Source organism: Bos mutus, chromosome 7, assembly GCF_027580195.1.
Source record: "Bos mutus isolate GX-2022 chromosome 7, NWIPB_WYAK_1.1, whole genome shotgun sequence".
In the NCBI taxonomy this organism is placed as follows: Eukaryota; Metazoa; Chordata; class Mammalia; order Artiodactyla; family Bovidae; genus Bos; species Bos mutus.
This window is the reverse complement of record NC_091623.1, coordinates 26,830,580-26,857,381: the sequence shown is the minus strand read 5'-3', so window position 1 is coordinate 26,857,381 and position 26,802 is coordinate 26,830,580. Positions and strand designations below refer to the sequence as shown.

At 41.5% G+C, this 26,802-nt stretch overlaps 1 long non-coding RNA gene across 1 annotated transcript in view; it reads right to left on the bottom strand.

Annotated features, from left to right (window-relative positions):
* Positions 1–26,802, bottom strand: part of LOC138988609 (uncharacterized) — a 565,076-nt gene that overhangs the window by 324,753 nt on the left and 213,521 nt on the right. The window contains exon 6 of the long non-coding RNA XR_011464881.1: positions 25,799–25,956. This is a non-coding gene — a long non-coding RNA (uncharacterized lncRNA). The remainder of the gene's footprint in view (positions 1–25,798; positions 25,957–26,802) is intronic.

Here is a 26,802-nt window from a genome sequence, read left to right as displayed (position 1 = left end):
CTGATAGACAGAGTGCCTGAAGAACTATGAATGGAGGTTTGTAATATTGCACAGGAGGGGATGATCAAAACCATTCCCAAGAAAAGGAATGCGAAAAGCAAAAATGGTTGTTTGAGGAGGAGTAAGAAATAGCTGAGAAAAGAAGAGAAGCTAAAGGCAAAGGAGAAAAGGAAAGATAGAGCTATCTGAATGCAGAGTTCCAAATAGCAAGGAGAGAATAGAAAGCCTTCCTCAGTGAGCAGTGCAAAGAAATAGAGGAAAGCAATAGAATGTGAAAGACTAGAGATCTTTTCAAGAAAATCAGAGATACCAAGGGAACATTCCATGCAAAGATGGGCACAATAAAGGACAGAAACAACAACCTAACAGAAGCAGAAGAGATTAAGAAGAGGTGGCAAGAATACACAGAAGAACTATACAAAAAAGGTCTTAATGACCAAGTTAACCACAAAGGTGTGGTCACTCATCTAGAGCCAGACATCCTGGAGTCTGAAGTCAAGTGGGCTTTAGAAAGCATTACTACAAACAAAATGAGTGGAGCTGATGGAATTCCAGCTGAGCTATTTCAAATCCTAAGAAATGATGCTGTGAAAGTGCTGCACTCAATGTGCCAGAAAATTTGGAAAACTGAGCAGTTGCCAAAGGACTGGAAAAGGTCAGTTTTCATTCCAAACCCAAAAGAGGGCAATGCCAAGGATGTTCAAAATACCGCACAATTGCACTCATCTCACATGCTAGCAAGGTAGTATGCAAAGTCCTTCAAACTAAGCATCAATAGTACACGAACTGAGAACTTCCAGATGTACAAGCTGCATTTAGAAAAGGCACAGGAACCAGAGATCAAATTGCCAACATCTGCTGCATCATAGAAAAAGCAAAGGAATTTCAGAAAAACATCTACTTTTACTTTTGCTTCATTGACTGTGCTGAAACCTTTGACTGTGTGGATCGCAACAAACTGTGGAAAATTCTTCAAGAGATGGGAATACCAGACCACCTTACCTGCCTCCTGAGAAACTTGTATGCAGGACAAGAAGCAACAGTTAGAAATGGACATGGAACAACAAACTGGTACAAAATTGAGACAGGAGTACATTAAGGCTGTATATGGTCACCCTGCTCTTTTAACTTACATGCAGAGTACATCATGCAAAATGCTGATTTGGATTAATCACAAGCTGGAATCAAGATTGCTGGGAGAAATATTAATAATTTCAGATACGCAGGGAATTTCAGAAAAGCATCTAAAGACACCATCGTTATGACAGAAAGTAAAGAGGAACTAAAGAGCCTCTTGATGAAGGTAAAAGAGGAGAGTGAAAATGCTGGCTTAAGACCCAACATTCAAAAAACTAATATCATGGCATCCAGTCCCATCACTTCATGGCAAATAGATGGGGAAAAGAAGGAAACAAAGACAGACTTTATTTTCTTAGGCCCCAAATACTATGGATGGTGAATGCAGCTATGAAATTAAAAGATGCTTTCTCCATGGAAGAAAAGCTATGACAAACTTAGTGAATGAAAAAGCAGAGACATCACTTTGCCAACAAAGCTCTGTAGAGTCAGAGCTATGGTTTTTCCAGTAGTCATGTACAGATGTGAGAGTTGGACCACAAAAAGACTGAGTGATGAAAAACTGACGCTTTCAAACTGCGGTGCTGGAGAAGACTCTTGAGAGTCCCTTGGACCTCAAGGAGATCAAACCAGTCCATCCTAAAGGAAATATCAGCCCTTAATATTCATTGGAAGGACTGATGCTGAAGCTCCAATATTTTGGCCACCGGATGCGAAGAGCCTACTCATTGGAAAAGATTGAAGGCAGGAGGAGAAGGGGATGACAGAGGATGAGATGGCTGGATGGCATCATTGATTCAATGGACATGAGTCTGAGCAAATTCCAAGAGATACTGAAGGATGGGGAAGCTTGGCATGCTGCAGGCCATGCGATCACAAAGAGCTGACCGTGACTGATGACAGAACAACAACGAGGGAGGGTAAGAGGGATGGGAAAAGATGGAGAAAGGACAATATTAGATGCATTGGCAAAGCTTGGTTACAAACCCCAAACAAAAATGATCTGGAGCAAACAAACAGAAGGCTAACATTCGTTGAACCTATGGAAGTAGAAATACGGGTATCTGAAACAACAGTTTTCTGTATGTTTAAAATTTTGGGCAACAGTTATGTAGAAGAGTATGCACCAGCTGACCATCTGATATCCAGTCCTGTTTCTGGTTTCCTCTGAAGGCAGTTTTATGCTTTTAGCCAAATCCCTTAGCATATTTTCATCTCAGTTCCTTTATTTGTAAATCGAAGGTAATAGCATTTTGCCTAATCTGTTTCAGTGTTTGAGAGATGACTAAATGAAAAAAAAAAAAAACAGCCCCTTTGAAAACTATTAAGAGCGAAATAATTAAATAATTGTTACTGTTTGTGTGTTGACATGTAAGAAAAACAGATATCCATAAAAAATACTAATGCTACATTGGGAAACTAATATCAACATACTGTGTATATTTTAACTATGGGTTTTGTACTGCTATTTTGACTGCAAAATTATACTAGTCATCTAATCCTACTCTGGAGGCTTGACAAGGAGAGGGAGAAAATTGTGTCCCATCCTTCTTCCATCTCTGTCCCCTAAACACTCTAAGGATTTGAAAGATTTAAAAACACAAAAGTCAGCCAGGAACTACTTGGAGAAAAAAAAAAAAAACACACAACATGTAAAGATGGTGATTTAGGATATGTCAGTTTAGTCAAAAAGACTACTGGCAAACAAACACAATGCTTACTTCTATTTGGAACTTTAAAAAAATATTTTTTAAAATAATCAGTTCAGTTCAGTCACTCAGTCATGTCTGACTCTTTGCGACCTCATGGACTGCAGCACGCCAGGACTCCCTGTCCATCACCAACTCCTGGAGGTTACTCAAACTCATGTCCATCGAGTCGGTGATGCGATCCAGCCATCTCATCCTCTGTCATCCCCTTCTCCTCCTGCCTTCAATCTTGCCAGCATCAGGGTCTTTTCAAATGAGTCAGTTCTTTGCATCAAGTAACCAAAGTATTGGAGCTTCAGCTGCAGAATCAGTCCTTCCAATGACTATTCAGAACTGATTTCCTTTAGGATTGACTGGTTGGATCTCCTTGCAGTCCAAGGGACTCTCAAGAGTCTTCTCCAGCACCACAGTTCAAAAGCATCAATTCTTCTGCACTCAGCTTTCTTTATAGTCCAACTCTCACATCCATACATGACTACTGGAAAAGCCATAGCTTTGACTATATGGATATTTGTCAGCAAAGTAATGTCTCTGCTTTTAATATGCTCTCTAGGTTAGTCATAGCCTTTCTTCCAAGGAGCAAGCATCTTTTAATTTCATGGCTGCCATCACCATCTGCAGTGATTTTGGAGCCCCAAAAATAAAGACTCTCACTGTTTCTATTGTTTGTGTATCTATTTGCCATGAAGTGATGGGACCAGATGCTATGATCTTAGTTTTCTGAATGTTGAGTTTTAGGCCAACTACTTCACTCTCTTCTTTCACTTTCATCAAGAGGCTTTTCAGTTCCTCTTCCCTTTCTGCCATAAGAGTGGTGTCATCTGCATATCTGAGGTTATTGAGATTTCTCCTGGCAATCGTGATTCCAGCTTCTGCTTTATCCAGTCTGGCATTTTGTATCATGTACTCTGAATAGAAGTTAAATAAGCAGGGTGACAATATACAACCTTTACGTACTCCTTTCCCAATTTGGAACCAGTCCATTGTTCCATGTCCGGTTCTAACTGTTGCTTCTTGACCTGCATACAGATTTCTCAAGAAGCAGGTCAGGTGGTCTGGTATTCCCACCTCTTGAAGAATTTTCCAGTTTGTTGTGATCCACACAGTCAAAGGCTTTGACATAGTCAATACAGCAGAAGTCAATGTTTTCCTATAACTCTCTTTTTCTATGATCCAGTGGATGTTGGTAATTTGATCTCTGGTTCCTATGCCTTTCCTAATCCAGCTTGAACATCTGGAAGATCTCAAATCACTTACGGCTGAAGCCTCGCTTGGAGAATTTTGAGCATTACTTTGCTAGAGTGTGAGATGAGTGCAACTGTGTGGTAGTTTGAACATTCTTTAGCATTGCCCTTCTTTGGGATTGGAATGAAAACTGACCTTTTCCAGTCCTGTGGCCACTGCTAAGGTTTCCAAATTTGCTGGCATATTGGAGGCAGTACTTTAACAGCATCATCTTTTAAGACTTGAAATAGCTCAACTGGAATTCTGTCACCTCTACTAGCTTTGTTCATAGTGATGCTTCCTAAGGCCCACTTGACTTCTGACTCCAGGATGTCTGACTCTAGTTGAGTGATCACACCATCGTGGTTATCTGGGTCATTAAGATCTGTTTTGTCCAGTTCTTCTGTGTACTCTTGCCACCTCTTCTTAATATCTTCTGCTTCTGTTAGGTCCATACCGTTTCTGTCCTTTATTGTGTTCATCTTTGCATGAAATGCTCCTTGGTATCTCTAATTTTCTTGAAGAGATCTCTAGTCTTTCACATTCTATTATTTTCCTCTATTTCTTTGCATTGATCACTGAGGAAGGCTTTCTATTCTCTCCTTGCTATTCTTTGGAATTCTGCATTCAGATAGCTCTATCTTTCCTTTTCTCCTTTGCCTTTAGCTTCTCTTTTTTTCTCAGCTACTTGTCAGGCCTCCTCAGACAACCATTTTGCCTTTTTGCACTTCTTTTTCTTGGGGATGGTCTTGATCACTGCCTCCTATACAATATCATAAACCTCCATCCATAGTTCTTCAGGCACTCTGTCTATCAGATCTAATTCCTTGAATCTATTTCTCACTTCCACTGTATAATTGTAAGAGATTTGATTTAGGTCATACCTGAATGGTCTAGTAGTTTTCCCCACTTTCTTTAAGTCTGAATTTGGCAACAAGGAGTTCATGATCTGAGCCACAGTCAGCTCCCCGTCTTGTTTTTGCTGACTGTATAGAGCTTCTCCACTTTCGGCTGCAAAGAATATACTCAGTCTGATTTCAGTGTTCACCATCTGGTGATGTCCATGTGTAGAGTTGTCTCTTGTGTTGTTGGAAGAGGTGTTATGCTATGATCAGAGCGTTCTGTTGGCAAAATTCTGTTAGCCTTTTCCCTGCTTCATTTTATACTCCAAGGCCAAACTTGCCTGTTACTCCAGTTATCTCTTGATTTCCTACTTTTGCATTCCAGTCCCCTGTGATGAAAAGGACATCTTTTCTTTGGTGTTAGTTTTAGATAACATTGGAAAAGAATGCAAAGTGAAAGGGGAACATAAGGAGCATCTTGCATATATACTCTTTCCAGTTGTGCTCTTCTTAATAAATGAACTCTCTTCTAAAATATTTGTTAGATAGAAGCAATTAATGCTGAGGCTCTATCCTTGCTCCGCTAATTAATTACAGCAAATGAGCCTGTAATGTGCATCATAACAACTTAATAAGCTGGCCCAAACTACTTTAGATTCTGCTATGCTAGTATTTCATCATGGCTGGGCTATTTAAAATAGTTAAGTAATATCTGAACATTAATAGCTTTTGAATGAGTTGTGTCCTTCAAAAGAAACTCTGGCTGAAACAGATGTGCTGTTTATCTGGAAGGAATGACAGTGAAGAATGTTGTAGTAGAAGTGAAGACAAGGAAAGGAGGCTGAAATGGGCAACACGAGAGTTTACACAAATTATCATCTTCGGTAATGTAACATCCCGCCCCCTGCAGCCATCACCCTGGCCAACCAGATGCCATTCCAACAGGTCCTTCACATTTTCCATGCTTGTTGGACATGTAGAGTTGAGAATCCAATAGCTGCACTAGCCTCTCTTTTTTGACACTGGTTACATTGTCCATTTCTCCCTCAAATGTCTAAGTGAACCTGGATCAAATTGTGACTAATACAAGCTCTTTAGTGATGTCTTTGCTTTTAATGAAACCTTAGAGGCAATTAGTGACTCACTGAGTCGAATAGACTTTGTACATCTGGGGATGACTTAAAATATGGCTTATTGTCAATGAAAGAGCCAAAGGCCCTGGATCAGCTGTGAATTATCTAAGACAAGATTATCTGAAACGAAAGCCCTGATTCCTTTCAAACCAAATGTCAATATATCTTCAAGGTAATAACATCTGCTATCAGCCTTCAACAAAAGTCAAGCATATCCTAGTCTCTCTCTCCTTGAAACACAAAGTGTTTACCATCCATAAAGGTATAATTCAGAAATTTACAGAAAGGAAGGAGAAAAAGGGATATCAGAGAGCCAATCTGGAGCTCAAGGCGAGCTCTGGAAGGTGGTCTTTTTGGCGGCCTCTTTTCCTGTTTATTTATATCAAATTTCTCTAGAACATAAAGCCAGGGCTCTTCAAGACAGAATGGAAAAAGCCTTGAAACAATCCTCTCGAAATATTTTTTAAACATGAGGTGTTTAGAGGCACAGGGAATGTGCCAATTTGACGAGCCAGAAGAAATTTTAGAAGCAAAGGCCAGTAACAAAGAGAAATAATTAATTGCCTCCCTTCCAATTTGTTGTGAAACCCATTATCTCTAGGAGGGAAATGGGAAGAAATGGAGACACACACACAAAACAATCTATGTTTGACCTAAGGGCCAATTCAATAATGGCAGAAACTATATTTGATCACAGTTCTTGATGTCTGTCCCAAAATACATTCTACCCTCAAATCTGTGATGCTTCTGGGATGAGAACTGTATGTACATATACTTTTAGAAGTGTTATTTTTTGGTAAATTTTGTGGACATAGTCACGACTGGACTGTAAAACTGGCTTTCTCATCCATTTACTTTCTCATACCTTCCCTCTCATCTCCTCCTTTTTCCTCTGAAGGATTTATTTTAGCAAAACCTTACTAAGATGTCAAATGAGAACTATTTCAAGTTGGTCCTCTCTCAAGGTTACATGTATTTTTAAAAATTCATTCCAAAACTCCAAAGCCTCCATAATTCAAAGGAGTACAGCACCTCTAGAATGACAGGGACAAGGATGAGAGGGTAGGTAGATGGTCGGGCCTCAGGGCCCTCTCAGTACAGCACTGATGCATTTCCTGCTCAGTCCAACCCTGAACACACAGGAGCAAGAACCAACAGGTGGAGAGAGAGAACTGCACTGTGGGTACTCTTGACCCAGGGAGTAGAGGTCAAAGGAATTAAAATCCGGAGAAAGCTGTCCTTGATTTAGACATTTTCTTAAGAATGTTCCATGTCTAGAAAAATATCCCAACAAGCCATTTGGAAAGATGTAGGATCATTTTAAATCCCATTGATGCTTCAAAGGATAAAGAGGTTCAGTCAGCAATATATGACTAACTAAAATGTTTTTCTCCAAGTAGAGCCAGTCCTTTCTATATACTGGTGTCACTGACTGGCAGGCAATAAATCCGTCTGGCATTTTCTTAGAACAGAAAAATGAAGATAGGGCCAGATAATCTTGCTTGTCAGATTTCCATGACTCTTGCTATTCTCCGGCTTTTCTATTCTCGACCATCACACTGCCCAGGTGGTCTTGAGCAAAGCCCCAAATGATCGAATCTGTTGGCTTAATGAGTTTATCCAACTCACCTAACTGTGGAAGCCTTCTCTGAAGTTCCATCACTGCACTTCACAGAATAGCTTGGCAGCCTTGATTTCCAATAACAGAAAAGGCCTCTAAAACAATAGCTCATTTGATTTGAACCATATTTTATCAATGACATATCAACCCTAGAACAGTAATTTCACTCAGAAAGTAAACTTCATCAGGATAAGGTCTCTCTAGCTTGCTCTTTCTCTCAGCACTAAGGCTGAGGAAGATATAAATGATGCAAAATATCTAAAGACATATCAATCATACATTCCAAAATAACTGCATAATTTTCCTTCAATCTGTTCACATTTATTATATATTAAGTCATTTAATTTCCTCCTCTTTACTTTGAGTTGTTCCTTTTATGACCAGGTAAACTGAACAATTTAAGAAAACGATTGTATTAAGTTAGCCTAAGAAAACGGAATTTGATTTCTCCATGACATTAAGCAGCAAAAATGTTATGAAAACTGCTAGTGAAAAAGTAGGATACAAAATTTGTCTCTATGCTATTAAAATAACCATAATGAAACAAGCAACAGAAATTATTTATAGATGGCCAATAAAAATGTATGTGCATGCTCAGTCACTTAGGTGTATCTGACTCTTTGTGACCCCCTGGACTGTAGCCCACCAGGCTCCTCTAACCATGGAATTTTCTGGGCTAGAATATTGTAGTGAGTTGCCATCTCCTACTCCAGGGGATCTTTCCAACCTAGGGATCAAACCCATGTCTCTTGCATCTCCTGCATTGCAGATTTTTTTTACCACTGGGACACATGGGAAGCCCCCAGTAAACATGACAGATGCTCAACTTCAATAGTCACCATGAAATTGCAAATTAAAATCACAGTGTGATCCTACACATATACCAGGATGCCTAAAATGGAAAGACAGAAAAGGCCAAGTGGAAGTACCAGAGTTCTCATACACTGTCGGTGGACAGGAAAATTAGTACAGCCATTTTGGAAATTTGTCTGGCAGTACCTATTTAAACTGAATATACACATTCCCTATTGACTGACAACCCCAATTTTAGGTATACTCCCAACTGAAATTTGTATATACATTCACTGGACTACTTTTACCAGATTGTTCATAGGAGCAATTGCAATAACCTCAAATTGAAAACAATCCCAAATACACATCAATGGTTGAGTGGATAAATATTCACACAGTGGAAAACTCTACCATGATGATGATAAATGATCTACAACCACACACAACATCAATGAATCTCACAAGCAGAGTGTTAAATGAAAGAAGCCAGACACAAGAGTACATAATGCATGACTCCATTTACATAAAATACAAAGACAGATGAAACTAACTGATGCCTTGTTTGTATTTATGAAGGTTCAAAGAGGGAGACAAGTGCCCAGAGGATGGGAGGACTCGTCATCCTCTAAGATCCCGCCTTCTCCTGTGCAAGGCCCCCACCCCAAGCACTACACTCACGATAAAATGAAGACAGCCTTTCAAGTGAATACTGATGCTGAAGCACATGAAGCAGGCACAGAGCCACAGAGACATGCTTGATGTAGCCTCCGGGGCAGACAAGGACGTTGTGCTGCTCCTCCAAACACAAACCCCTGAGACCATCAGAAATCTTTGTCTTTAATTCTCCAATTTATAGCCCTGTTAAAGCACAGAAAATACTTTGATTTAGGCTATGGTTAGAAATGGAAACTTGTTAGTTGTGATGTGGCAGAGGGAATGAGTTGGCAAGGGGTGACAAAGAAGAGGAGTGGACTTATTTAATGCATTTCCAAAAACCATTATAGACTTTTACTTTACACATAATCCTTTTAAGAGAAGTTGCAGGTAGACAAGGCTCTAAGGTTCCTTTCAGTATGGTTAAACTGTGCACAAACAGACCACATGAAGGCTAAAAAGATATAAACAAGAGGATACTGCTGCAACCGAACACGACCACGGCAGAGAGAATCCGACACATGATGTGTCTGGGAGCTAGTTGTGTTGGGATTACCTGGCAAATGTACAAAAATGGAGTTAAACAAAGGTTATTCTTACTTGGTCAAAGGAGGGTTTTTTCCCCCTAATTTTTCTCTTCTTTTTGTTGATTCCAGACCTGAGAACCTTTTCCATGAAAGGGACCCTTCTGATCTATCTTTGTGCCCCTACAGCAGGGGCTGGTACAAAACATTCTCAACAAGTGATGTCAAATGGAAGAAATGTCACTATTGATAATTCACTCTGAAGCTCTCTCTCTCATCAGGGATTCCTGCTTTCCACCCATCTAATGCTTTGTGACAGAAGCCCCTCGAAGGGTCCCTCCACATCTCTTTTTCTGTCTTCCTCACCTGCAGGGTCCTTCAGAGGCACTTTTAAACTGCTTGTTTCCTACCCTCTGCAACACTCACCCTTTCCACCCACAGCCCTCACCTACCAAGTGCTCTAGGTTCAAAACATCTGATAGCAGTGCAACTCTGGGAGACATGCAGATGGCTCATAGGCAAGGACTGCTTCTCAGCCCTGCCTGCACACCGGAGTCACTCAGGAAACTAGCAGAACGTACTGATGACGGGACTCCACTCCTAGAAATTCAAACTTGGTTTGTTTGGGCAGATCCCTGGCAGCTGGACTTTTTAAAGTGCAACAGTTTTTTCTAGTCAGGTCTTGAGAACCACGGCCTTGAGGATAAATGCATATTCCCTAGATGTGGGGAACAGCTGTTAATGAAGCAGAACACACAGGGCAGTAAATAATGGACTCTAGACATCTTAAGAAATACAGGAAGGAAGTGGGAGTGAGGAGAGAACTGAGGTCCTGCCCTTGGCAGGGTTTGGGCTCCAATGAAAAGAAGCTGGCAACTCCCAGATGCACCTCTACTCAGTCCTAAGCAGCTGCCAACCAGTCAGCCTCTGATGGTTCTATTTGGAGAACTAAAGCCCAATTTTAATCTGAGGGAGAAAAGAAAGAGTAGGGACGGAGTATGCGATTCTGCATATGACAAGTTGAGGAGGCCATGCAGAGGGAACTTCCAGCAGCACAGCGCCTTTGGCCGCTTCTCTTCCTGCCATTGCCCACCTCCAACACCACCCTCCTGTCCACTGCACATGTTGTGTCTGTCCAGTGTCGGCACACATTCCCTTCTCACTCTCTCTGGACAATTCCTTTTATCATACAGTGACATCTGACAGGAGTGTTTTGGTGGTTGCCATTACTGCTTTAATTTTAAATTTAGATTCTATAATAACTCTTCACAGGGAAGACACCCCCCACCCCAAGTAAACTTCAAGCACAGGCTTTAGAACCAAAGCTACCAAAGTTTGAATGCTGATTTGATCATTTATCAGTCTTAAAATATGGGCCACTGATTCCCTGAGCTTCAGTTATTTTCAATCTATGAGATGGAGACAATACCTACCTTGCAAGGTTTCCTGAGGATTAAAGAAGATCATAAAAAAACATTGCTGACAATGGGAAGGTGCATAGTAAGCATGAGTTTTCTCACTGTCTAGAGAAGACAACTCTCTGACCTTCACTGTCCAGTATGGTCGCCGCTAGCCGCCTGTAGCTATTTAAATTTTAAATGAAATTAATTAAAAGCATTTAAAATTAGAAGTTCAAGTCCTAGTTTCTCTAGTCACGTTTCAAGTGCTCTATAGCCACACACAGTGATGTGCACACACACACACACACATACACACCCATATTTTACTGGCTAGCACAGATTATAGATCATCTCTGTCACTATAGAATGTTCTAATGGACAGCATAATTATACCATCCGGCCTGCCTAACTGCAACTACAGTGAAGGCAGGAACCATCCATGTAACCCACTGGCCAGTAGTGAGGTTCAGGGCTAAATCCTTCTGTCAGAATAGTCTATTCATTGTGTGTTATGAAAGTTGCTCAGTTGTGTCCAACTCTGTGTGACCCCATGGACTATACAGTCCATGGAATTCTCTAGACCAGAATATTGGAGTGGGTAGTCTTTCCCTCCTCCAGGGGATCTTCCCAACCCAGGGATCGAACCCAGGTCTCCCACATTGCAGGTAGATTCTTTACCGGCTGAGCCACAAGGGAAGCCCAAGGATACTGGAGTGGGTAGCCTATCCCTTCTCCAGCAGATCTTCCTGACCCAGGAATTGAACCAGTGTCTCCTGCATTGCAGGCGGATTCTGTACCAACTGAGCTATGAGGGGAGCCATTCCATTCATAGCATAGCTGATATAGAGACTAGATTGGTAGTTGCCAGAGGTGGGGTGGTAGGGAGTGGGAGAAATGGGTGAACTGTTTTTGTTTTGTTTTTTCAATTTATATAAATTGAATAAAAATTAATTAATTAAACTAAAAGTATCAGCATGCTAAAAAATATTAAGTAAGTAAAAAAGAAGATGCTGAGGAACCTGAAAAGAAGTATGACTTACTCAGCAATTTTGCCAAGGCTGGACAGGTTATGTTAGTGTTCAGCTCTGGGTAAGCAAATAAATCCATCCAAGGTTGTCAAGCAAAGGGTATATTTGCCATGAATTTTACTTATTATTCACACACAGCTTCTAGACACTGCATTGGTCAATTTTGAATTCATTTCCCTAGCAACCTGGGCTAAATTAAGCAATACGACAGAGCCATGAGGCAGGGAGCCTTTCAAGAACATCTTAACCCATTATCTCAGACTTTAAACTTGCCTTTTATCTTAGTTGCTGTGCCAACAATTGTCTGCATCCCCAAGTCACTAGTTCAGGTCATGACTTGTTTAACAGAAGCACAAGAATGCGATGGGTCACAGGGTGTGGTTGTACAGGCTGTGCACTGCACAATTCCATGGGGTACCGTTTACAAAGTCATCATAAATTTGTATACTTAGTCCAACAGCTTCCCAGAAAACAGCAAAGTGCCTTGAATAAGGAGTAGCTTTTTCTGTCTTTTTAAAGGTACTGTGTATGTTAGCTGCAAGGGCGACTGCACGGGCCACTCTGTAGCTAGCGGCCAGAAACAAAGAATTCAGAATCCTTCATTTGGGGACAATTCAGCATTGGGGCCCAAGAATGTTCTGGACATCCACAGCAATTCTTTGTTTCAATAGCTGCCGGGGAAATTCTGCCTCATGACTCACTAACTGGACCAGCCTTGACCTCAGATCTAGACACTGGTTCTGACCAGGTTTCAAGACTAACACAGTGTTTTTCAAATCTGGTTCTACAATTCCTTGAGGAGTTTTAAAAAACCCTTTAGATAAAAAAAGTAGATTGGTACTTTCCAGTGGCAGATGGTGAGGAGTGGGCAAAAAGGATAAGGTGGTCAAAAGATACAAACTTCCAGTTGTAAAATAAATAGATCATGGAAGTGTAATGCATAGCATGGTGACTATGGTTTATAAAGTCATATTGTATATTTAAAAGAAGCTAAGGGTAAATCTGGGAGAAGGCAATGGCACCCCACTCCAGTACTCTTGCCTGGAAACTCCCATGGATGGAGGAGCCTGGTAGGCTGCAGTCCATGGGGTCGCTAAGAGTCCGACACGATTGAGCGACTTCACTTTCACTTTTCACTTTCATGCATTGGAGAAGGAAATGGCAACCCACTCCAGTGTTCTTGCCTGGCTTCCCAGGTATCTCAGCTGGTAAAGAATCTGCCTACAATGCAGGAGACCACAGTTCCATTTCTGGGTCGGGAAGTTCCCCTGGAGGAGGGCATGGCAACCCAGTCCAGTATTCTGGCCTGAAGAATGCCAAGGACAGAGGAGCCTGGCGGACTACAGTCCACAGGGGTCGCAAAGAGTTGGACATGACTGAGCGACTAAGGACAGCACAGCACCAAGGGTAAATCTTAAAAGATCTCATCACACACACAAAATTTGTAACTATGTGTGATGACAGATGTTAACTAGACTTATTGTGGTGAACACTTCACAATGTATATAAATATCAGATCATTATGTTATCCATCTGAAACTACCGTAACGCTATATATTATGTATACCTCAATTTAAAGAATTCTGATTCTGAACCACAGATTGGAGCAATAAATTAAAATCACTCTGGATAGGGCCTGGAGACCAGTATTTTATAAAAGTATCTAGAGTCCAGCATGGTGGATAACTGCTCCTCCAGCAGACAGAAAGAACAGGACGGACAGATGGATAAAAGAGGAACCTGATGCCCCAAGTCTGGGGAAAATTTGTCAAAATGGAAGCGGACTTTTAAAATGTGTTGCGCGGCCCTTTTAACCACTAGAACCAAAGGTAAACAAAAACGTTAAGCAACATGATCGGGTATTCACCAGAGCAGAGTGGGTCTTCATCATTTGTTTTTAAAGTTTAGAATTATACTAAAAATATAAACACATAACATCAGACTTTACTGATAAAACTGTTCTGGAGTGCTCAAACTGAGCTTTAAAGTGTTAAAAGAAGCAAGGAAGGAAGGAAATGACTGAAAAAGGAAGGGGGAAGTCGGACCCATTTAATAACAGAAATGAGCCCTCAGCTAAGCGCAGCAGGTGGCATGGCATTTCACAGTTTGAGGGCAGGAAGAAGGGGCTCACTGTGATGATATGAAAGATAAGCGGCATAACCACAGGGGAAGCCGACACTGTCTTCCCAAACTGCGGCTTGTTTATTGAGAAGACCTTGTGATTTCCTGCTAAATAATCCAAGTGTGGCCTAGTCCAGCTCGTTTCAGATGAGAATGGCTTAGTCATTTTACCCATTTCAAGAGTTTTCTGTGAGTCATGGGTTATACTCATTTCACATTCAGGTCTGAGATAGTCAGGCCCCCTTGAAACCTCTCTGGAATTAAGTCTGCCCAGCCAATCCTTTCTGCACTATCTCAGAGATGAGTCAGTGCTTTGCCGCCTTCCTCTGCCACCCGGAGTTAGTGAAAAATATTCAAAATTCCCAGAAAAGCAGAAGTATTCTAACTGGTTCTTAGTAAAACAGTCAATTTCATAAATGCATGATGTATTTTCAAGTGCATGTTCAGAGCCTAAAAATACGCATTTACTTTGAATTCCTCTACCGGAGATACATGTGTAAAAAAATTTAGGGAAAAAAACATATTTTCCCTCACCCCCATTTCTTCTTATACAAATCCTTTACTGCTTTCAAAAGCCAGTTTACTTCTCATATCCTCCATTAACTGTTCCCAACCCCAAAATAGCCTCTTCCTGCTCAGGATTCATATTGATTAACTGATCCCTCATTTGGTTTTATCCATATACTGTATTACTACACCTCTCCATAATCATTTAGCTTATCATATGGAAGTGCCTTTTCCACCTGTTATATTCTTCAAATATGCCCGTGTGTATAGTAGAAAAATACATACTTTGCAGCATTCACTGAATGTTAGACACAGTCTCTGTTGTTTGCTGTTTTTATTAATAGTCGCTAAGTTGTGCCCAACTCTTTGTGACTCCATGGACTGTAGGCTGTAGTCAGGCTCCTCTGTCCATGGGATTTCCCAGGCAAGAATGCTGCAGTGGTTTGCCATTTCCTTTTCCAGGATATCTTCCCGACCCAGGAATTGAACTTGCACTGGCAGTGGGTTCCTTACCGCTGAGCTACCAGGGAAGCCCGTGACATAGTCTAAATTCACAAATCAATTTTATCCCATATTAACTATGCCATTGTTCCCTCTCTCAAAAGGGAGACACAATAATATGTCAGGATATAAGATAAGGTGCCCTGGTTTTCTTACAACTGTTGGACCCAAGCAGCATGGATGCCTGGATTCCTTTAGTGTGTCAGGTACCAGAAACATCGGCAGGGTGAAGGGCCTCCAGTGCTCCCCCAGTTGAGACATGTGTCTTGAAAGAGGTGTTTTTAAAGAATAGGGAGGCATATTGGTAACTAGATGATGGCATGCCATTGACTGTAAAACATCCTGTTAAAAACTGTTAACATACGAAAAAATATGTGTTTTTAAAATCAATGATATATGGTAAATAAATATGATCTTTTAAATGAGGCAACATGTAATAAAAGTTAGAAAGCCCCTTCATTAAAATGTTAAACTATTATCATAAATCAGAGAATAATCTATCTTAAAGAAAGATGTATCATAGACTTGCTTCTGAAACAGAGTGCCAGACAAGACAATCAGCCACGCTGGAGGCTGCTGATGGCCTAAATATGCCAAGTATGCACTTATGGTCCCAGAAGGTGAGCGTCCAAAGGGAACAAGGGCTATGGTGTCCTGCTGCTTCAAGAGTGCGTACAAGTCGCAAAGTGTAGTTCTGAAAGAACATAAGAACATGCGATCCGTGTTTATACAAAAGGAGGTTGCTGTTTTGTCTCTTGGAGTCCTTAAGCAGCATCAGTTCAGTTCAGTTCAGTTCAGTCACTCAGTCTTGTCTGACTCTTTGCGACCCCATGAATTGCAGCACGCCAGGCCTTCCTGTCCATCACCAGCTCTCGGAGCCGACCCAAACCCATGTCCATTGAGTCGGTGATGCCATCCAGTCATCTCATCCTCTGTTGTCCCCTTCTCCTCCTGCCCTCAATCTTTCCTAGCATCAGGGTCTTTCCCAATGAGTCAGCTCTTCGCATTAGGTGGGCAAAGTATTAGAGTTTCAGCTTTAGCATCAGTCCTTCCAGTCAACACTCAGGACTGATCTCTTTTAGGATGGACTGGGTGGATCCCCTTGCAGTCCAAGGGAATCTCAAGAATCCTCTCCAACACCACAGTTCAAAAGCATCAATTCTTTGGCACTCTGCTTTCTTCACAGTCCAACTCTCACAGCCATACATGGCCACTGGAAAAACCATAGCCTTGACTAGATGGACCTTTGTTGACAAAGTAATGTCTCTGCTTTTTAATATGCTGTCTAGATTGCTCATAACTTTCCTTCCAAGGAGTAAGTCTTTTATTTCATGGCTGCAATCACCATCTGCAGTGATTTTGGAGCCCAAAAAATAAAGTCTGACACTGTTTCTACTGTTTCCCCATCTGTTTGCCATGAAGTGATGGGACTGGATGCCATAATCTTAGTTTTCTGAATGTTGAGCTTTAAGCCAACTTTCTCACTCTCCTCTTTCACTTTCATCAAGAGGTTCTTTAGTTCTTTGCTTTCTGCCATAAGGGTGGTGTCATCTGCATATCTGAGGTTATTGATATTTCTCCTGGAAATCTTGATTCCAGCTTGTGCTTCTTCCAGCCCAGCATTTCTCATAATGTACTCTGCATATAAGTTAAATAAGCAGGGTGACAATATATAGCCTTGACATACTCCTTTTCCTATTTGGAACCAGTCTGTTGTTCTATGTCCAGTTCTAACTGTTGCTTCCTGACCTGCATTTAGGTTTCTCAAGAGGCAGGTCAGGTGGTCTGGTATTCCCATGTCTTTCAGAATTTTCCAGTTTATTGTGATCCACACAGTCAAAGGCTTTGGCATAGTCAATAAAGCAGAAATAGATGTTTTTCTGGAACTCTCTTGCTTTTTTGATTATCCAGCGGATGTTGGCAATTTGATCTCTGGTTCCTCTGTCTTTTCTAAAACCAGCTTGAACAACTGGAAGTTCATGGTTCATGTATTGCTGAAGCCTGGCTTGGAGAATTTTGAGCATTACTTTACTAGCGTGTGAGATGAGTGCAATTGTGTGGAAGTCTGAGCAGCATATTCACACACCTGTTCACACCACTCCATCAGTGGCTAGAATCTGCCTGCATGTGTGTTTCAATAGGGAGTGTGTCTTGTGCACTGCTGTATTTCCTCAAGGGCCTTGCACTTGTGTCTGCCACATGGTGAGTAAGCCCTCAGAGGACTGTGAAAAACATATGTGCAAAGAACTATTGAAGGAAAAACTTAGTTCTGGGGTCAGTAGCTACCTAAGTGAGAAAGTGAAAATGAAAGTCGTTCAGTCATGCCTGACTCTTTGCAACCCCATGGACTATACAGCCCATGGAATTCTCCAGGCCAGAATACTGGAGTGGGTAGCCTTTCCCTTCTCTAGGGGATCTTCCCAACCCAGGGATCAAACCCAGGTCTCCCACATTGCGGTTGTATTCTTTACCAGCTGAGCCACAGGGGAAGCCCCAGTGAACCCATAAAGAATAAAGCATGAGATTGCTGCTTTGCAGAATATTCAAAAAGAAGGGTGAGTGATGTGGTTCTGAGGAGAAGACCCACGAAGAGTACCTTTCCCACACACTATCTCTCAGGCTATGAATGAAAAGTAATCCAAAACAATCTTTTTAGCAACTGGTGTCAATATCAATAGTAAATTCAGTCATTTTTGCCTTGTATCCTTTCTATCCCAAGACATCCCAACTTTTTCTTTAACTATGAAGTATATTCATATAGATGTATCTAAACTTTTCAGGTGGAAATCTTTCCTTTTTTAAACCCAAATACACCTGTAACCTGCTGATGTTCCAGCATGTAATTTACAACATATTTAATCAGAACCCAACGGTGCAGGGATCCCTCTACACTGCAGTGTTTGAATCTAAAGCCCAAGAAGCCTTGAGCACAGGATCCTTCTAAACGCAGATAAGAGAACAAATTAATTTTTCTCTTGCCCTGGACTTCTGTTCTTCATCAAGGCCTGCACTGAAGCACAGGGATGAAGAGCCCCCGGGCAGCAAAGATCCACGCAATTGCTGCTGAAATGTTCCTTCTGGCCTTGCTCTGGGTGCTACTGCTGTGTTCCTTTCCGGGCCTACAGTCAGTCAGGAGCCATCTGGGCTGCCTGGCCTGAGAATGCACAAGGGAAAAAATATGGCATCATACAGATTTCACCATGTCTCCTGCCGGGGGAAGAGAACATAATCCACCTTCGTTACCAATTAAACACCCAACAAGTAGTGCATTCCTGGTCGCCCATGCCCGGGCTGGCACTGCCTGGTGCTGGTTTCTGTGGGGGAATACTGCAGAAAATTTAGACTCAGTATCAGTCTGCCCCCTTCTGATGTCTATGTCAAAAGCTTTCTCTATCTCTTTTATACTTTAATAAAACTTTATTACACAAAAGCTCTGAGCAATCAAGCCTTGTCTCTGGCCCTGGATTGAATTCTTCTCCTCCAGAGGCCAGGAATCCTGGCATCTTTTGTGGCTCAACAGCAACCTGTCATCTTGGGGGTTCATCCAGGACTCTTCAGGACAAAGTAAGGATACTTGGAGCTCTAGTTCTTTGTTCTTCTAGTGAACATGTTTTCCACTGTACTTTACTAACTCTACAGTGTGCTTGTGTGAATGAATGACATGCTCTGCACAAAGCAAGTGAGGAGACCTGCTCTGCAGTTCAGCGGTGACCCCATACGGCTTATGGCAAAAACCCTGTGTGTGTGGGGGGCGGCGGGTGGTTTATACTGACCTGCCAATGGACTTCCCTGGTGGCTCAGAGGGTAGAACATCTGCCTACAATGTGGGAGACTCGGGTTCAATCCCTGGGTTGGGAAGATCTCCTGGAGAAGGAAATGGCAACCCACTCTACTATTCTTGCCTGGAAAATCCCATGGATGGAGAAGCCTGGTGGGCTGCAGTCCATGGGGTTGCAAAGAGTCAGACACGACTGAGCGGTTTCACTTTCACTTTTCACTTTCATGCATTGGAGAAGGAAATGGCAACCCACTCCAGTGTTCTTGCCTGGAGAATCCCAGGGACGGCAGAGCCTGGTGGGCTACTGTCTATGGGGTCACACAGAGTCGGACACGACTGAAGCTACAGCAGGAGCAGGATGTATATGTTTCAATCATCTGTCAGATCAAATCAGATCAGTCGCTCAGTCGTGTCCGACTCTTTGTGACCCCATGAATCACAGCACGCCAGGCCTCCCTGTCCATCACCAACTCCCGGAGTTCACTGAGACTCACGTTCATCAAGTCAGTGATGCCATCCAGCCATCTCATCCTCTGTCGTCCCCTTCTCCTCCTCCCCGCAATCCCTCCCAACATTAGAGTCTTTTCCAATGAGTCAACTCTTCGCATGAGGTGGCCAAAGTACTGGAGTTTCAGCTTTAGCATCATTCCTTCCAAAGAAATTCCAGGGCTAATCTCCTTCAGAATGGACTGGTTGGATCTCCTTGCAGTCCAAGGGACTCTCAAGAGTCTTCTCCAACACCACAGTTCAAAAGCACCAATTCTTCAGTGCTCAGCCTTCTTCACAGTCCAACTCTCACATCCATACATGACCACAGGAAAAACCATAGCCTTGACTAGATGAACCTTTGTTGGCAAAGTAACTTTCAAAAATGAAGTGGCCAATTGTATATCCAAATAAGATCCTAAGAAGCAAGCAAGAACAACCATTATATAAATGGTTTAAATGACCCATACATTGCTTGAGAACCAGGAGGATGCCTTATTCATATTTGTATCCCCATAGCCTAACGTGGTGTTCAATATATAATAGGTATCTTATACTGCTGAAAGAATGATTGAACAAATATCTTACATGAAGATGGATGCCACCTGAACAGAACAGTCCTAATGCTTAATTACCTGTCCTCAGTTCAGTTCAGTTGCTCAGTCGTGTCTAACTCTTTGCAACCCCATGGACTGCAGCACACCAGGCCTCCCTGTCCATCACCAACTGGTCCACAAATTCATGCTAAGGCCAAAAGATTATGTATAAAGGCCAAAGTACTCTGTGGCACCATGGTTAAAGACAGATCAAAAGGAGTGGACCATATAGGATGGTGATTTCCCAAGTGATGTCAGTGGTAAAGAATCTGCCTGTTGATACAGGAAATATAAGAGATGTGAGTTTGATCCCTGGGTTGGGAAGATCCCCTGGAAGAGGGAATGGCAACCCACTCCGGTATTCTTGCCTGGAGAATCCCATGGACAGAGTAGCCTGGCTGGCTGCAGTCTATAGGGCTGCACAGAGTCGGACAGGACTGAAGCAACTTAGCATGTACATATTGGATAGTGGCCAGTAGACTCCTCTGGATGCGCTCTCTCAGAAAGTACAAATACAAGTAGCACAGAGAAGAGGCTCCCAAGCCCTGCTCTTGAATCAGGCGCACCAATGACCATCTGGAAGACAGCGACCCAGAGTGGCTCATTGCCAGCTGTGCACTTACGAGGAACCCTATCGCTCCTGGCAGATTTCCCCTAACTATGTTCTGAGAAAAAGAGTTCTAAGAGATGACAATAGATATTGCTTGATAATAGTCTGGGAAATGCTGAATGCCATGTCCTTTCCTGATTATTCGCAATGTCCACTTGCATGTTAAAGTCTCTTAGAAATCTTGCTCCAAAAAAAAAAAAAAAAAGAGAGAGAGAGAGAGAGAATTTAAGCCTTTTTTGCAGAGGGACCCACACTCTATTTTGAGGCACACATAACTTCCAAAGTGTAGCACAGGACACCTGATTTGAGAAATAGTGACTTCTATGTATCTCTTTTCTCATAACTTGAGTAACTCGAAGTAAAAATTTGCCTTAATTATGGGACTTACAATCATCATTCTCAGCAAATGAGCCTCCAACTTGAGATAATGAAGCCACGGGCTCAAAATTAGACCAGGCCCTTTTCTATAAAGCAGTTACTCAAATTGTAACATGAGTCAAAATTTTGGGTTCCAAAATTCTTAAGACTTCATGACTTCATTCAGGAATCCTAAAAACAACTGTGGTCATCATCCATTAAAAATGCAATTTTCACAGTGTTCCACAGACAGGGAGATAAAAGTCCTTTGGGCTGATTTATTTTCATTAGTGCCTTGCCAGTAAATATGTAAACAATTTTAAAGCAGGGCAATGCACATGCCGAGCATAATAAAACCCATCTTAATTGCTGCTCTACCAAGGAAAAGAACTCTGAGTACCTTGTCAAATAAATAAATGATCTATGTCTTGTCACTTTTCTTTTCGTCAGTAAGTTTAATAAATAAAATTGATGGTTTTGGAAAGAGCTTTAGGTCAGTTCTTCCAATTGTAACATTCCTTGACTTAAATATCAGTTACCACAGCATTCCAAACTTTGAAGCAAAAGCTGTTTCCTGCATTTATTTTGACACATATCATAAAGCAGCATCAATAGCGCTCAGCCCCTCAGCCCTGGCTGGAGTTTTTCATGATACATGCCTGCTTTTACTTTTTGCTTTTCTTCACCTCACTGCTTTCTTCTGCCAATCCCCACTTTGCCCCAGAGCATGACTCATTAAGCTCATGGTAGAATAATTACTTTGTTGTGTTTTCTTATTTTTTTAAATCATTTGATGTCTGCAACATAATCTAAAAGGAAATGCATTTTATTTCACCTAAAAATTTGAATTAGGATCATGAATAACTGAAAAGGTTTAGCAATGAGCAAATATACCTAATATATACATTTTTTAAAAATCTTTTTTGGCCTCACCACGCTAGAGGCATGTGGAACTCCCTGGCCAGGGATCAAACCCACACCAGGGTATTAACCCCTGGACCACGAGGGAAGTCCCAAACCAAACATGCCCAATATAAAAGAGGAAAGGTGAGAATAAACTCCAATAGTTACAGGAATAGAAAAAGCATAGTCTGTAAAGGTATGTGTATGTATGTGCTAAGTCAATTCAGTCCTGTCTGATTCTTCATAACCCTATGAACTATAGAGTGCCAGGCTCCTCTGTCCATGGGATTCTCCAGGCAAGAATACTGGAGTGGGTAGCCATGCCATCCTCCAGGGGATCTTCCTGACCCAGGGATTGAACCCGCATCACCTGCGGCTCCTGCACTGAGGGCAGATTCTATACCACTGAGCCACCAGGGAAGCCCCATAAAAATATTTACTAGTGATTTAATGGTGAATTCATCGAGACATAAAACAAAAGCAAAAAGTAAAACAAAAACCTTAATTCTCACCTGCTCCCAAAATAAAATATTCCTGAAATTAGATACTCTTCTCCTATCACACATCAATCAATGCCTTCTTTTGTAACTATCAGAATAACTGAGTAAGATTCCAACCACAGATCTATACATGGAAACATGGTTGGCTTTTACCCTCAAGAGCTAAGGAAGTAATGATCCTCGAATTTGGAAACTGCTATTCGGAAACTGCTAAGAGAGGAACTTCCAGATGTTCAAGCTGGTTTTAGAAAAGGCAGAGGAACCAGAGATCAAATTGCCAACATCTGCTGGATCATCAAAAAGGCAAGAGCGTTCCAGAAAAACATCTATTTCCAGAAAAACATCTATTTCTGCTTTATTGTCTATGCCAAAGCCTTTGACTGTGTGGATCACAATAAACTGTCGAAAATTCTGAAAGAGACGGGCATACCAGACCACCTGACCTGCCTCTTGAGAAACCTATATGCAGGTCAGGAAGCAACAGTTAGAACTGGACATAGAACAACAGACCGGTTACAAATAGGAAAAGGAGTACATCAAGGCTGTACATTGTCACCCTGCTTATTTAACTTCTACGCAGAGTACACCATGAGAAACGCTGGGCTGGAAGAAGTACAAGATGGAATAAGGATTGCCGGGAGAAATATCAATAACCTCAGATATGCAGATGACACCACCCTTATGGCAGAAAGTGAAGAGGAACTCAAAAGCCTCTTGATGAAAGTGAAAGAGGAGAGTGAAAAAGTTGGCTGAAAGCTCAACATTCAGAAAACGAAGATCATGGCATCCGGTCCCATCACTTCATGGGAAATAGATGGGGAAACAGTGGAAACAGTGTCAGACTTTATTTTTGGGGCTCCAAAATCACTGCAGATGGTGATTGCAGCCATGAAATTCAAAGACGCTTACTCCTTGGAAGGAAAGTTATGACCAACCTAGATAGCATATTGAAAAGCAGAGACATTACTTGGCCAACAAAGGTCCATCTAGTCAAGGCTATGGTTTTTCCTGTGGTCATGTATGGATGAGAGTTGGACTGTGAAGAAGGCTGAGCGCCGAAGAATTGATGCTTTTGAACTGTGGTATTGGAGAAGACTCTTGAGAGTCCCTTGGACTGCAAGGAGATCCAACCAGTCCATTCTGAAGGAGATTAGCCCTGGGTGTTCTTTGGAAGGAATGATGCTAAAGTTGAAACTCCAGTACTTTGGCCACCTCATACGAAGAGCTGATTCATTGAAAAAGACTCTGATGCTGGGAGGGATTAGGGGCAGGAGGAGAAGGGGACGACAGAGGATGAGATGGCTGGATGGCATCATGGACTCGATGTACATGAGTCTGAGTGAACTCCAGGAGTTGGTGATGGACAGGGAGGCCTGGTGTGCTGTGATTCATGGGGTCGCAAAGAGTTGGACACGACTGAGCGACTGAACTGCACTGAACTGAACTAATAGGCATTCTAATCTGAATGTATAAATGCTAAGCTCAGGTTAACGCACAGGAAAATGTAATAAATAGGTGAATACACTTTAGGTGACTAGAAGATCTGAGAAATACTTTGATAATTTGATACCCACACTCTTCCTTATTAGCTAAAATACCTTTAAAAAAAAAATTAGGTTTCACATATGTTGCTATCCCACTGACTATTTCAGGGTGTCCGTTTTGCTTTCCCTGTACAGATAGAGCTGTAATGATACAGGAGTAAAGCAGGTGGGCACCAGGGCTCTGGGCACTCAATCTATTTCTATGTGTGTGTTCTAAGTCTTTTCAGTCGTGTCCAACAGTTAGCAACCCTATGAACTGTAGTCTGACAGGCTCCCCTGTCCATGGGGTTCTTCCTCTAATTCCAGTTTTAAGAAAAATCTACTCAAATCTGGGCATCAAATAAGTGTCTTAACACATTTGGTTTTAGGAAGCTAAAGTTAAATTCAAAGCCAGGGCCGCATAAGGAAAGCAATTGTCTAAGCTGAGATGGGATAGCCATCACACTGGTGAAATTCAAAACGTACAAAATGGTCTCCTGCTCGAAACATTTTCTGCCCTTGCCTGGCTATTGTCATTAGAGTTCATCACACTGACCAAAATATCCACTAGATACTGATTTCAGAAATTCAAATGACACTAAAAGCTGTTTGCACTTTAGTGTAAGTTAGCTTGATTTGATTTCTATCCTTTCAACAGAAATGGCAGCTTCTAGCTGTTCTCAACCCTGGCCTGCACACTGAGAATCACCCACGAATATCTGAAAATGATGCAAATGCCAGGGCCCCACCCCAGAGATGGTGTGGTTCTGGCATACTAGGACCTAGGCAGCAGCACATTTTATAAGCACCCAGCTGGCCCTGGTATGTGCCAGGCTTGAGAATCACTGGTTCAGACACTCTGCCTCCTGTAAAAAGAAGTAATAACATTTGCTGACCATGTCCGTATTTTCTGTGGTTTCCATCCTGCAAAGATTAACCTTTCTCACAGAAGGCTATATTAAGAGAGAGAGAAACCATCACAAAATCTACTCTGAAATAAGAAACAAAAGTTGTGTGGAAAGAAGATTAAAGGAGGGAAAGTCTGTTTTTGGTGATGTTAAAAAAAAAAACAAAAAAACATGTTATCTGACTTCTTTGGGATATAGGAGACATGATCCCATTTTCTTAAGTAATCCTTTAAATATGATTCACTTTGAACTACATACTTCTTAACTGCCTGTGAGTCTTTATGAAGTTTACCACAGCTGCCATATGATAAGAGTCAAACCTTAACTGGCAGACTCCAGTCATTCTGAGACCACTAGAATTTTGACTACAAAGTAGGTTCAACAACCAACAAATTCAATTGCTATTTCTTTTCATGACATTTGATCAATAGTACAGATCTGCAATATGTAAGTCAGTCTGGATGAAATACCTATATTTCAGGAATCTAGGTCAGAACATTATTATTACTGTAAGAGGTTAAAAACAGACATCCAACTTCACCTAAGGTTCTTACAGGAAAATTTCACATATAAAATAACTCTTTCCATTAAAATGTGAAACTTAGAAGAATTAACAATCAACACTCTCTGCTACTAACTTTCTGTGCAATCAGATAGGTTGCTTAATATTCTGTGAGCCTCAATTTCTTCATTTTTAAAATGGGACTATTATTGTCTACCCTACTTCCCTTGAGATTTTCTTAAAGATTTTGTTACAATGCTTGTGCACTTGAAAAACTTCAAAACACAATACAAAGGTAAGCTATCAGTAGCCACTTAATCATAAGTTTTATGAGGGCAGAAACAGTTTCTCACAGATTTATGCATTCTCCAAACTTAGCACAATACCAAGCATATGGTAGGTACAAAGTAAATGAGCAATATTCATTAAATAAATGAATGTGTGCGTTCTAACTAGCTTCAGTGGCATCCGACTCTTTGTGACCCTATGGGCTGTAGCTTACCAGGCTCCTCTCTCCATGGGATTCTCCAGGCAAGAATACTGCAGTGGGTTGCCATGGTCTCTTCCAGGTGATCTTCCTGAATCAGGGATTGAACTCACATCTCTTACATCTCCTGCATTGGCAAGTGGGTTCTTTACCACTAGTACCTGCTGGGAGCACTGCAAAATATATGATCATATTGAAACTCACAGAAAACATGAGCTAATGATTATAAGTAAAATGCATTTTTGGACTTTTTTCCCCCTACCACAAAAGCTACCATTGCCTTTATGAAATCAGTAACCATATATTTAACTTTTTTTTTTTTTGCCACTTTTTCCTATGAGCTAATAGGAAAACCTCCCGAAGAGAAGCTTTCATTGAATGTCACATAAAATTCTCCAAGAATCAACTAAGAGTATGTGGAGACCAGATGCAATCTGCATTCATCCACCTATTCACCTATTCTTGGACTGTGAGCTTACATTCCACTCCTATCTCTAACACAGAAATGAAGTAGAAAACAACATGAAAAGAGTATACTCTTCAACTTGGCCTCCTAAGTGATGTTAAATGCCAGCATTCTTGGTGCTGAAAACAATCTTTGTCTAATGGGCCAGAGAACAAACCAATTGAGGCATTTTTCAAGTTTTTTGGAATGAAGTTACTCATCACATGCTTGTATTCATTAGACTTAGGCAAGAAGAAGGCCCTTGACTATTATACCACAACCACTAGTTGAGCTATCGAGGTCTAAGTTTCTCTCTAGAGAGAATGGTGACTGGTTGATGTCAGTGATACACCAATTCATCTCATCTTTTACTTTCAGAGACCAGGAATAAGTTTCCAAGACTCCTTGTATAGTAAGCATGCATTTTCTTTGCTTTTATTTAGAGTGTTTCTGAAAGGTTACTACTATGCTTCCTCCTTCCCATTCCCCTTCCAGTGAATCTGGGATTCTTGGACAGAAAAAAAGCTATCAAAATGTGGTTGGATGAATTTTCTAGGTGCCATCCATCCCAACA